Raw genomic sequence first — 13,161 nt, forward strand, 5'->3', positions numbered from 1 at the left:
TTTAGAAAAGGATTTTCAATTGTGTTCATGTCTCTGGTGGTAATAATGTGTTCTTATAGATGAAATACCCCTATTAGCGCATATGTACCCGTTCCAGCGCTCGGTTAATACCCTTTTACCTATTCGTTACCTATTCGTTACTTATTCGCTTTAAATTCGTTTGTTGTACGTTGCACCTTTTAGAAAAGGATTTTCACTTGTGTTCATGTCTCTGGTGGTAACAATGTGTAATTAGAGATGAAATGACTCTATTAGCGTGCATGTACCCGTTCCAGCGCTCGGTTATTACCTTGTTACCTATTCGTTACCTATTCACTTATAATACGTTTGTTGTACGTTGCACCTTTTAGAAAAGGATTTTCAATTGTGTTCATGTCTCTGGTGGCAACAATGTGTTCTTAGAGATGAAATGACCCTATTAGCGCGTATGTACCCATTCCAGCGCTCAGTTAATACTCTGTTACTTATTCGTTACCTATTCGTTACCTATTCACTTATAATACATTTTGTTGTACGTTGCACCTTTTAGAAAAGGATTTTCAATTGTGTTTTTGTCTCTGGCGGTAACTATGTGTCCTTCGAGATGAAATAACCCTATTAGCGTGTATGTACCCGTTCCAGCGCTCGGTTTATACCCTGTTACTTATTCGTTCCTTATTCGCTTTTAATAGGCGTGGTATACGTTGCACCTTGAAATAAATCGATTATCGATTGATTTTTACGTCTCTGGTGGTAATTATGTGTTCTCTGAGTTGAAAAAACCCTATTAGCGCATATGTACCCATTTCACCGCTCAGTGATACCCTGTTACTTATTCGTTCCTTATTTGCTTTTAAAACGTGTGTCATGCGTTGCACTTTAAAAAATAACTATTTTTGTGTCTCTGGTGGTAACTGTCGGTACTTAGAGGTGAAATAACCTTAATCGAACATATGTACCCGTTTCAGCGCTCGACTGATACCCTGTTACTTATTCGTTCCTTATTATTCTAATAGGCTAATTTCGTCTCTAAGAACACATTGTTACCACAAGAGACATGAACACAATTAAAAAACGATTTATTTCAAGGTGCAACGTATACTTACCCCGCGCATTAAAAGGGAATAAGGAACGAATAAGTAACAGGGTATTATCAGAGCGCTGAAACAGGTACATGCACGCTAATAGAGTCATTTCATCTCTAAATGGACATTGTTACCACTAGAGATATGGACACAATTGAAAATCCTTTTTTAAAAGGTGCAACGTACAACAAACGTATAATAAGTGAATAGGTAACGAATAGGTAACGAATAGGTAACAGGGTATTAACCATATTTTTGATGGCTCCGACGTGCAGAAACGGAAGATATTTTCTATGCTTTGTAAAATGTGAATATGATTTTCTGCATTTTTAAACCTAATGGATAAGCTTTCGATTAAATGTAATTCCAATCCTGTATCATCCAATCAGAACCGTACAAGATTCTATTCTGAGTACCATCTTGCATCTTCCCGGTAAAATGTAAATAAATTATTGCGCTCTTGTATCCTACAGTGTAACATGTATACTATAGTATCTTTGAATTTTTAGATTTATCTCCCTTTGCTTAATAAATAAATCATAAATTAACATTTGTGATCATAGTTTGAGTTAAGCATATTAGTCTGGTATTGGTTGTACGAAGCCCCCCCCCCCCCCCCCCTTTTTTTGTTGGTTGTTCCCAATTCCGCCTTGTTTTTTCTTTACCAGATTTTGTGTTACCTGCAATCAACATCACTTTATTGCTTTTTGTACTTTATGTATGCCTTCGTCCTTTTAAAATTTTAGATTTCACCGTCTCAATTTGACCGACAATTAGTTACGGATTACATGTATCCACAATTCAGTTTTCATTCTGTTCTCCTCTTTTTCGAGTTTATAACCTAAGCATCACCAGACTTGACATACATGTGAATCAATATATTTAACAGTAGTAATAGTAGAGCGTAATCGGTTGTCTCTTCTGTGGCATTCTAGCTCACCTCGGGTTTTTGAAAGCGCACGTAAGTGAAGCTCAAAGTTATTCAAATTACCATGTGATTGATCTTTGGTTGCTTAACGTTCAGTTCAAATATTTTATCCGTATTCAGGAAGAGAACGCATAAACAGTTAGTTGAATATGCAGGATAGGACGAACGGAAAGACGGTCGGGAAATAAGAACCACAACTTAAGAAAAACATTGAGGTAGAATGGATAGGGACAGCTAGATAGTTTTACGTTCAACAGGCAATTGGCATACTACACATTGGAAAGTTGGTATAAGAAATGTTTAATGTTCAGAAATAGTGACACGGACCCCTCACGTAGCATCGGATTTAAGGAATATTTCCGATGTGCGGTATTCACCTTTTAATCGTTTTGTCATGGCAACTTCTTTTTAAATCGAAGAGAAACTATTATGCGTCGCGCTTCTTTAACATCCTGTGGAGATTTAACACAAATGGACACATAAGATACTACACTATATTTAACCTTCGTTCTAATAAAAATAATAAAATATACATTTTGATCTCGACTTTTTGCATTTGCGCCGTTCTGCATTAACTTTTTTTTTATTCTTTCACATGCGTAGATTTTGTCTTATATTTGCGTCGATCTGCATTTCATTTTTTTTCTTCTTCACTTGCGTAGATTTTGTCTTTGGTTTGCGCCTATTGTGTACAGGTAAGGTGAAAGGTTTTTTTTTGCCCGATTTATGGGCATTATGTTTTCTGGTCTGTGCGTCCGTTCGTTCGTCCGTCCGTCTGTCCCGCTTCAGGTTAAAGTTTTTGGTTGCAGTTTTTGGTCAAGGTAGTTTTTGACGAAGTTGAAGTCATATCAACTTAAAACTTAGTAAACATGTTCCTTATGCAATGATCCTTCTAATTTGGTGTCAATTTTTCAAAAATTAAAAAAAATGAGTATTCACAAGGTTAGGCCCATAATCAAATATTCCTAAAAGTTTTGACATACTGGCAACATGTGCATGTAACTGATGTCTGGATGATTCTCGTAAAATAATATCCGATCTTGCAATGAAGTTAAAATTTATTTATACTGCTTATTTGACAAAATCTTATAGTAAAAATAAAATAAAATGATAACAAAGGGTCATTTTTGTTTGTCATTTGTTTCATTTCAAATTGTCTTAAGGAGAAATGATAAACATATTGTCTAATCTCACTGAAGCTTACAGCTAATTTTCTAATGTATGTAGATCAACACTTTGGTTTGCCTGCTTGCTTTGTTTGTATATTCTGTATAATTATATTTTGATAACGTCCAATTCAATTAAATAGCATGTATACAGGTTTACATACTTATATATAAAGATGTCAATCTTAATAACAGAGCTTGAGTAAACATTTATTAAGGAAGACAACCAAAGTTTCACCCTACATGCACTAGGAATTTAGCTGTAAGGCAAAAAGTATTAATAAAACTAATACTCAGCGAATGTGAATGTGAATTAAAATCAAAATTTTCGGTGTTTAAAACTAAATTGTTGTAAGTTTAACTTATGACAAAAACAATTGCTCCAAGAATAATATCTTAAATAAAATCGCTCCCTTTCATTTAGCTACAACTGTGACCGGAAAGATTGAAAACAAATTTCGATTTTCAATGCCGGCAACAACCTTTTCTTTGTTTTAATTTCCAAAATGAGCAATTCAGATTCATTATATTTCATCCTGTTGGAGAAATCTTACTTTGTAGTTTTCAACGGAAAATATTTCTAAATTAATTTTTGAATCAAAAACTTTTTGTAATTTATATTTACTGTCTCGTTTATTGAAAATACATGAGGTAGTAATAAAAGGATTGTATTTTAAGATAGATGTATAACGTTTTGGAATCAAAAATTTCATTCATATATTATACCTATAATTTTTATTTCCTAATATCTTAATTATTCTAAAATAATAAATTCACAAACTCGATGCAATAATTTCTAAACGTTCGTCCTAGGTCGGCAAAAATAATGGTATAAAGAACTCCGTCCATGCTTTTGTATGTCCGTCTTTCAACAGTACCGAATGAGTTCGTTACGGCAATCTTCTGAAATTGACGCGAAAAAGAAACAAGCACATCTAGTCTGGTATTATAGTCAAATACTCTGTAAGTTAACCAGTGCCATCTTTCATTTCTTTTATATTTTCAATCATTTTGCTTATGTGGGACAGAGGACAAAGACATACTTTCCTACAAAAGCGGCGTGAAAGGTTATTTTAAACAATTTTCCATTCCGACGGATGGTGTTTCTGAAGGTTAATATTGTGCGGCAACATCGTAAGATCTGATACTGACACATGCATTTAATCTCTTGTATTACCGGATAATAAAGTAGGTGAATATAGTTGTCATTCTTGGAAATTTAAATGTAGGTTTCAAACGTCCAATTAATTGCAATTTTTTTTTTCAAATAGTGCGCCAGCAAGGAAAGTTTGTACTATGACGTCAGATGCAATGTTCTGAAGAAAGACAACTCTTTTCTTCAAAATGAACGAGAAAAAAACATGAAAATTACTTATAACTTTTTTGAAAGGTCGGTGACATACGCTTTTTATTGCTTTATTTTGAAGAGTACACATGGCACTTTCCTTCTTGAAATTATTATGAAGAAATTACTGGTAGATATTTTTTAATACTGGAAACGTTTTATTTTTGGCGGGAATGAAATAAATCATATTTTTAAAGATCAAAACAATACGAGTCTAAAACTCTTGAACCTGTATTTGATAGATACAAATCTACTGTTTAACGTGAAACAAGAATTATGCTTGTAGGCTTGATATAAAGTATTTTTTGGAGAGTTTATATAACAAGCACATATTATGTTAATATTCGGGAAAACACGAAACTGAGGTTGCTATAGCGACAAAATTAAGTCGGTGACCCCCGATTTTTTTCATCATATTTTGTTCCTCAAATCATGAAATACCTTCACACAAAATTTTAAGGAAAAATCACTGAACGTAAATTTTATGGTCATTTCGATAAGACATTTAGTTACTGTTACATGTAGGTCTAGTATACTGGAAGACGTCACTGTATGGGACTTTAAATTTTATTCTATTTTTAACCGATTTTTTAAAAAATTCAACCGAATTCATGTTTCCAATGGCTTATCAAGGTTGTTTGCTATAATTTAACACATGATTTTAAATAATGTTTGTCTCTTTTGATACCAATTGGTCTCTAAATACATGTCTTTAAAAATAATTCACATATGACAGCCTATTATTTCAACTTGGAATTATTTATGGAATTTGCATAATTTCTCGTACTTGAAATTTTTAATAAATTCCATGTTTATTCTTGTTATAATGTTCTGTGCGGCGCCCACCACTACCTATTACAAGACGACAGCACATTTTCAATAGAATGTACTGTGCCCCGCACAACACTATCTATACAAAATACATTGTATGGAAAATGATATGCACCACTCAAAACATTACAATACAGAACAAACATGGAATGTAATAAAAATTTCAAGCACAAGAAATTATGCAAATTCCATAATTAAAAATGATTCCAAGTTGAAATAATAGCCAGTTATATATAGATTGTACCTTAAGGAGGTAGACCTAGGTTAAGGGAAATAACTCTTAAAATCATCAGTACGTTTGTGTCAACCGATTTCATAAATATATTCTAAGCTTCTAGGTTACATTGATTATTTCCAATCTGTTTCAGGTAAATGCTTGAAAAACATTGATGAAACTTGACTTTAACAAACACATAACTGATTTAAAGAGTTATCTCCTAGAACCAAGGTCTACCACCTTAAAGGATTGTATACATTTGTCGTTGATTCATGTCCATCATATTTGTTTTCTGTAATTTGTAATTTTATAAACTAATAATTTAATTTTGGATTTAACGCTTCTTCTGTATGGCTGGCGTTGTTATGTTTATCAGCTCATAGACATAATGTTGTCATGTGCTTCGCGGGTTATTCAGTGTGCATCAAAGTTGCGATGTTATTTCTTCATAGACAGAAACAATATTACAGTCATTCCTTAATGAAGTTTATTTTTTCGTTTGAACTGTTTGATATTTTTTGTATGTCCGAATCTTTTATAACTAACTACAATGTATTTAGTAATAGTTTCTCTCATTGTTGAAGGCTATACGGTAACCTAAAATTATCTGCCTCTACGTCATTTGATATATTGGCAATAATACCATACAACAAAGTCATGCATTTATTTATGTATATATGTCGATACACGAATTGCTGTAGAAACACTTGTTCGGCCAATCGGCACCTAAAATCTCAGTTGATGTTCAGATTGAATGTTATCAGGTTGTGCATGCTCAATGGTAAAATTAAACGCTGTGTACAAGTACTTTTTGAATTTACTATTGAATATTGCATTGATTGTTCACTTGACTTTTAAATTATATCATGTTATATCGTAGCGTGCATATGTTATGCAGTGCATACGACTTAAATTTGCCATGACATATTTGTTCATATGTGTACATAAGTTTCAGTTTGTATTAATAAGAATAAGAATAAGAATATTTATTATTCCAGTCAAAGGCCCTTAAAGGGCAGCATAACATGTACACATAAAACAATACATCATGATTTGTAACAGAAAAACATTTTTACATAATAAAATGAAACATTAAAAAAAGTTGAGACAGATGTTATTAATATCTTCATACTATAAAAATCATATACATTTAATTCCAGGCAGGATCAGAACCATAAAATTATTACAATTATCATTGTTATTACATACATTAATTAACATTTCGTCTAACATCTAGACATGTAATAATATAGCTCCCTAAATATTTAAGTACAGACTTTTCATTAGTAAATAACCAAACAAATTTTGCCTCATTTGAAAGATGTATAAAATTAGGACAAATACAGTTTATCTCCTCGAAAAATATCTCCTTATCATTTTTGTATGCTGGACAACTACATGTAGTTATAAAATGTTTTTCATCTTCAACCAGATTTAGAGTACATTTCTTACAAAGCCTTTGATCTCTTTCTATATATAATGTTTTATACCTGTCTCGTTTTATTTTGAGATCATGTGCACTGCATGATTCTAATTTTACATATGGCACTTCTCAATTGAAAATTGTTTAAAGATAGATACATTTCTTTCGAAAAACAAGTTTTAAGTTTGAAATAAGTATCTAGTTTACTACTCTGTGTATCTGTTCTTTTTGTGTTCCAAAATTTTACAAAACTATTACAAAGTTTTTGATTAACTGACTTGATAAAAAAGTTGAGCTTCACCTCCAAGTTATGAATATTCAGCTTTTTAAAAATGAAATGTATGGATGAATACCAGCATTCAATATTATTATTAAACATGTTTTTGTTACACATATATATAGGTATCATACAGTAAACCATCTTTCATATTCTTTATTCTAAACCAATAATTTAGCATTGATAATACAACTGAAAAATATAAAGGGAATCTACCAAGCTCTCCTAGCACAGCTAGGTTAGAAGACTTTTTGTTTACACCTAATATATACTTCATATATCTTAAATTGGATTTATCTAAAAAATCATTCATATAAATGTGCTGTAATGAATATTCACTTTCTTTCTGGCATTGATCGAGCAATGATACATAAACAAATAACAACAAATGGTTATACCATTTACGTCAGAAATTATATAATTTAGTATTTTTAAAATTGCGTAATACTTTATGCATGATGTCTTTCTTTAAACGAAGTTGATCTTTTCGAACGTAATTGATAATAAAGGACTTTACAAAAAGTAATTATATTTTATATTTATTCGAAATGGGTTTAACAAGTCGACTTCCCAGTTGAAACACAGTTTCAGAATATTTGGAATTGTAATAAGTATTCAAAACATTTATTCATACATAGCCAAAAGTTAAAATTGTTGACTTTAACCTAAATCTTCAAGTTATACTCCCTAAATATACAAGTGTTATTCATTATAAAAATTGATTAACATTTTGAAAAAAGTATAAAGTACAGGCGTGCCTGGAGATTTTGCCAACTATTTTAAGAACTAATTAAAAGTTTGAATAAGTGCAGTACACATTGGGAGATTAGGCCGTCCGCATTTTAATGCGATTTTCTTAGCACATCCTACATGTAACCATGTATGATACTCGTATGCTACATGTATGTACCCTGATATAATCGAAGTGTGTACTTTTATATTTTATTTAAGATTTTAATTAACAAACAACGTGTTTTTATTTGTTTGACATAACATGACACAAATCAAAAGGGAAGAAATACAAGAGACACCAAACATATATTTAGCTCATAAATCGAATACCTCAAACTGACAACGTAATGGACGAAAAAAGAAAAATGGTCTACAGGAAACATATAAAACTAGACGCTGAGCAACACGGATCCAACATAAAGCCTCTCATGTGCTCTAAAAGGGTAACAGATCCAGACCTGCTCTTATCTACATGTACATACCACATGCAGAAAAAAATGTAACATATAATAAAATGTATCAAATTTCATTTTCTAAACCGCAACGTCTCTTCCTCAGTGCTCTTTCAAAAAATTAAATGGACAACCCTTAATTGCGAATATTTTACCACGACTGTGCCTTTATTCTCGATCGTTGGCACGATAATCATTGTTTTTTTTCTGAAATCACTTTTTAGCCCTATAAAACATACCTGTTTTCAGTAACGTTATCTTAAGGTCTTCTAACTGTGAAAACCTACCTACTGGATTAAATGTATTGTAAATTTGTTCTCGTAATTCATGAAATATATGCCACTGGACAATACTGGACAAAACAAACGACAACAATCAACTAATATGTCTTCACATTACAAGACATGAACACTTGTATGATTTCTTTCTCATAAACATAATGGTTGTTTATATTTATCTTTATTTTTAAAACATATAATAATAACTTCATGATTACAAATAAATATTATTGCACGATAAAAGAAGCAGAAAAATTAACACAAATTAAAGAAGGTATATTTACAATGAGGGAAATTAAAAAATCAAGGTGCAGTCTTCATTCATTTATTTTTTGTAAGACAACAATTGACAACCTTATGCCATATACAGCCTCGATATCGTCAATAAACTACGCCATGCTTGATTTGAAAGACAGAGTAGCAAAGAAAACAACCATTGTTTCGGAGATGGCATCACAAGAATATTGTTACTGTACAAAGGAATTTAACAAGAATTTGATATTTTAAGAATCAAACTAGATCATAAGTTTATACATGACCAAAACGTATAATAACAAAAATAATATTTGACCGTAGCAAAAGAATGACTAAATTCAAATGATATTTACACTGTTCTACAACTGTGAAGCTTAACACAAATGAATTAGAATATGAAGCCATGTTGGGGTCTATACAGATAAAAATGTAAGGGTTACGCGGAACCCAGTGTATCGACTACTTTATGAATCTAATAAATGTTTCAGGAACTTTAACTGCAGGTTGTATGTAATGTTACCTGGAAGAAAACTACGTACATAATCAAGTAACGAAAAATATTTTTACAACATTCACTTCTGGATACCATCTTCAGATCTGGTCATAAAAAGGCTTCTGTCCAAGTTTGGTAGAAATTCGGGATAGTTGAAGAAACTAATTTCAAAAAACTTTAACCACAGAGTGAATATTTGTGGACGCCGCCGACGATGGAATGTAGGATCGCTATATCTCGCTTCGACAAAAGTGAAGGCTCGAAAAAAGTATAAAGTGTGCGCACAATTACTATATTGGGATCACAATATATAATATTTTGTCTGCACAATATATTAGTGTGTGTGCACTTTATAATATATTATGCGCATTATAATAATTTGTTTTCCGTGTTGGTCTTCAACGTGGCTCTTTTTAAGACTAACTTAGCTATGAAATATAAACATAAGCACATAAAAGTGGCACATCTGATGCCCTTACATAAAAATAAATAAAGATTTAATAAAAAATATTGCATGATTACAACTTATCCATATTTCATACATAATTTTTTGTAGACATATGGCACACAAGAGTAGAGTGTTTAGAAATTCTATTATAAATTCGGTTGCCTTTCTATTATGATTGTCAGATATCCTACCGATGGTCGAAGGTTCTCTCCGGGCACCCTAGCTTCCTCGGCCTATAAAAACTGACCGCCAGCCATAAATTAGCGCACTAGTGTTGATTGAAAGAGGCGTTAAATACCAATCAATCAATCTTAGTTGACTATAACAAATTAATAGATAGATCAAAAATTAATTTAGACATGTTTTACTTAACATATAATTTTGAATTCACATGTAGTCTCTAACTTATATAAATTCTTTGATTGCTTAACGTCTAATTGCAAATATTGCATGCATTCTCAAGACAATAGTCTCTTACACAATACAATGAAAATCCCTATACAGATGAATTGATAGAAATCATTATACTATTAAAATTTCAAAAAGTATAAATATTTTTGAAACATCTATAATGGTTGAAAGGTGAGATACATATATACTGACCGACTTTAATAACGCAACACTAAATTATTCTTTTTAAAGTCATATGAAACCTCAAATTAAAAAAAAATATGCATCTGTTTTTTATAACTAAATGGATAGTTTTCATTATAAAACTTTTGTAGATATACTTTTTTCTGAGGAAAATTCTTTAATTTGTCCACATTTAGAAGAAGTTTACTTATTTTTAATTGCTTGCTTCCAGGAAGCAATTCGCCGACATATTTTCCGTATGCATAGTGACCTGAGCGTAACCCTCCTCGTAAAAATCCGGTGATCGCAATACGCATGAATCTGTCATTAAAATAAACAATTATCTGATTGTACATGTTAAACACGTGCTCAATACCCATGCTTTTTGTTATTTATTTACTATAAGGTGACAATCGGTAAACTTCGGCTTCAAAACACGGCATTTAATGAGCAGCCATATTTGTTAAATCATAACAGACAGAGAGAAAAAAAATTGACGATTATACGATATATTTGCGTAAATAATGATAAAATCGTGCACAGAGGACTTAGTTTGTGATATATACATGCATTGGTTCAAGAATTGGAAAAACATTATTTTTCACCACTCACTCGTTTCATATGACTTTAAATTTTTGAATGATTGTGTCACCGACGAAAGCAATAACTGCCTGTAACAAACGCCGAAATGATTGCCAGAAAGGTCAACCAATTCTGTTTAACATGTTTGGGGTTCTGTTTTACACCTTCTGATTTCTCCTTTGTTTTCCCACCTTTTACAATGGGTTTTGGCAATTATGCGGATGAAACTTTCGGGCTTCAAATGTTTTTCTTCAGCCGATTCATTGGCATTACATTTTATGGGAAACATTTATTGCATGGATCTGTGCTCAATGGCATTCGGCAATTTGATTAGCAGTTGATGTTGCGGCCGTAAACATGTCTCGCAAATGACGTTGCGTTATCAAATTCTATTGACGTTGCATTGTCACTACATGTTGATCTGGTCATTGATGGTCAGCAACAAATCCCGTCTACCTGTATCGTTGTCGGAAGAACAGTAAGATGAGTTTCTGAAGTAAAACTGTATGTTTGCAGCACGTTCACGGTTTTCTGTTTGCAGTATTCGTATGGGTAGATTTGGTCTTTTATTCCTCAGTCTTGTCAAGATGGAGATGAAACAATTTTAACTAATTTATGTATGGCCAAGGAAAGAAAGAATTGTTTTACGAAGCTATAACAACTGACAATCTTTTAAGGGTTCCAAATTTCGCTTAAAGAAATTCGTTCAGCTTAAAAAATCCGGTTAGTTCAATAACCACAGGTAAGTCAGATTTTGATTTTTTCTAAAGAGAGAGAAGCATGGTTAGCATGAATAGTAGTTGTATGAGAAATTAAACTGAATCAAACATGATTTTGTAAAAAAAAATCAACAACATGAGTGTTGCGTTTTTAAGGTCAGTCAGTATACATGTAATTATATTTTGTTCTTCTCTAGAAAGATTTTCTAGACTCCCTGTAAAAAAAGACATTAAGCAATGATGAATTTTAGAAGAAAGTTAATCTCAACTGTTTGTACACGTACGTACTAGCAGAGATATATATACTCTACGTTTGTACTAAAACATGAGGTTACAGTTTCGTTTTCAATATGAACGATGTCGATGGCAAGAATACTGGTTAAGAAGAGATATTTCTGAAAATCTTTTCACCAATACACTTTATCCGATATGTCTTGTCTGAGAGATTGGCACCATTTGTAGCCTGAAATGAAAATTATGAAAACATAGGAAAAATTGTGTCACTGTATAAAAGTACATTTAACTTGTTTAAAGTTATAACAGCATTCACTTTAACTGGGCGGGCTTTGCCTCCTATTAATGTAAATATAGACCCCCCCCCCCCCATTTACCTGAGTAAAATTCAGCTGTTAGAATCGCTCCTTGGAAGTTGATTATTGATGACTCGTTTGAAAACATACTCAACCATGGTTGTCACGAACAAAACAGACCAACACAAAAAATATACTGTTATATAAGTTGCACACGATTTCTTTACATATGCAAAACTAAAATGATAAAATAAAACAAACAAAAAATGAATATATGTACTAATGACAGGATTTTGGGGAAAAAAAACTTGCAGAATGACAGTCAGCACAACATCAATAGCTGCAATATGTACTTCTAAACTGCATATGTATGTAAAACCCTAATATATTTTGTGTGTCTCATTTTAACTAAATACCATAAAGGAATTTCATTCGACTGTCATACACAGTTATCGCCCAGTTGGAATAATTAATTTCAAAGCGAGGTCACAGCAAAGCATGATGAGTGATTATAAGTACAGTATAGGTACACCATATTTAAAAAAAAATAGTTAAAGAGGGTTCGCAAAATGTGTACTGGTGTTGATATGATTAATCATAGACATGATGTTATAATTTATATCGCTTTATGTTGTAATTACAGTAAGATTCATATTGGTTGCTGAACAGAAGTTGGGTAAACCGCTTCGTGCAATGTACCGCTTCAGAACATATGTTGTATCGGCTGCTTCGTGAATTGTACCACAATAGAACAGATGGTGTATCCGCCGCTTCTTGCAATGTACGGCGCCAAAACATTATATGTTGTGTCGCTTGCTTCATTCAATGTTCCGCGTCAGAACATATTT

The 13,161-nt window shown here is 32.1% G+C and overlaps 2 protein-coding genes across 2 annotated transcripts in view; one reads left to right on the forward strand and one right to left on the reverse strand.

Annotated features, from left to right (window-relative positions):
• Positions 1–13,161, forward strand: part of LOC139528569 (uncharacterized) — a 234,754-nt gene that overhangs the window by 99,777 nt on the left and 121,816 nt on the right. The window lies entirely within an intron of this gene.
• Positions 11,115–13,161, reverse strand: part of LOC139528378 (uncharacterized) — a 31,093-nt gene continuing 29,046 nt past the window's right edge. The window contains exon 7 of the mRNA XM_071324344.1: positions 11,115–12,246. The gene's annotated coding sequence lies outside the window, so the exon portion shown is untranslated. The remainder of the gene's footprint in view (positions 12,247–13,161) is intronic.

The sequence above is a fragment of the Mytilus edulis genome, chromosome 1 (assembly GCF_963676685.1).
Source record: "Mytilus edulis chromosome 1, xbMytEdul2.2, whole genome shotgun sequence".
Taxonomy (NCBI): domain Eukaryota; kingdom Metazoa; phylum Mollusca; class Bivalvia; order Mytilida; family Mytilidae; genus Mytilus; species Mytilus edulis.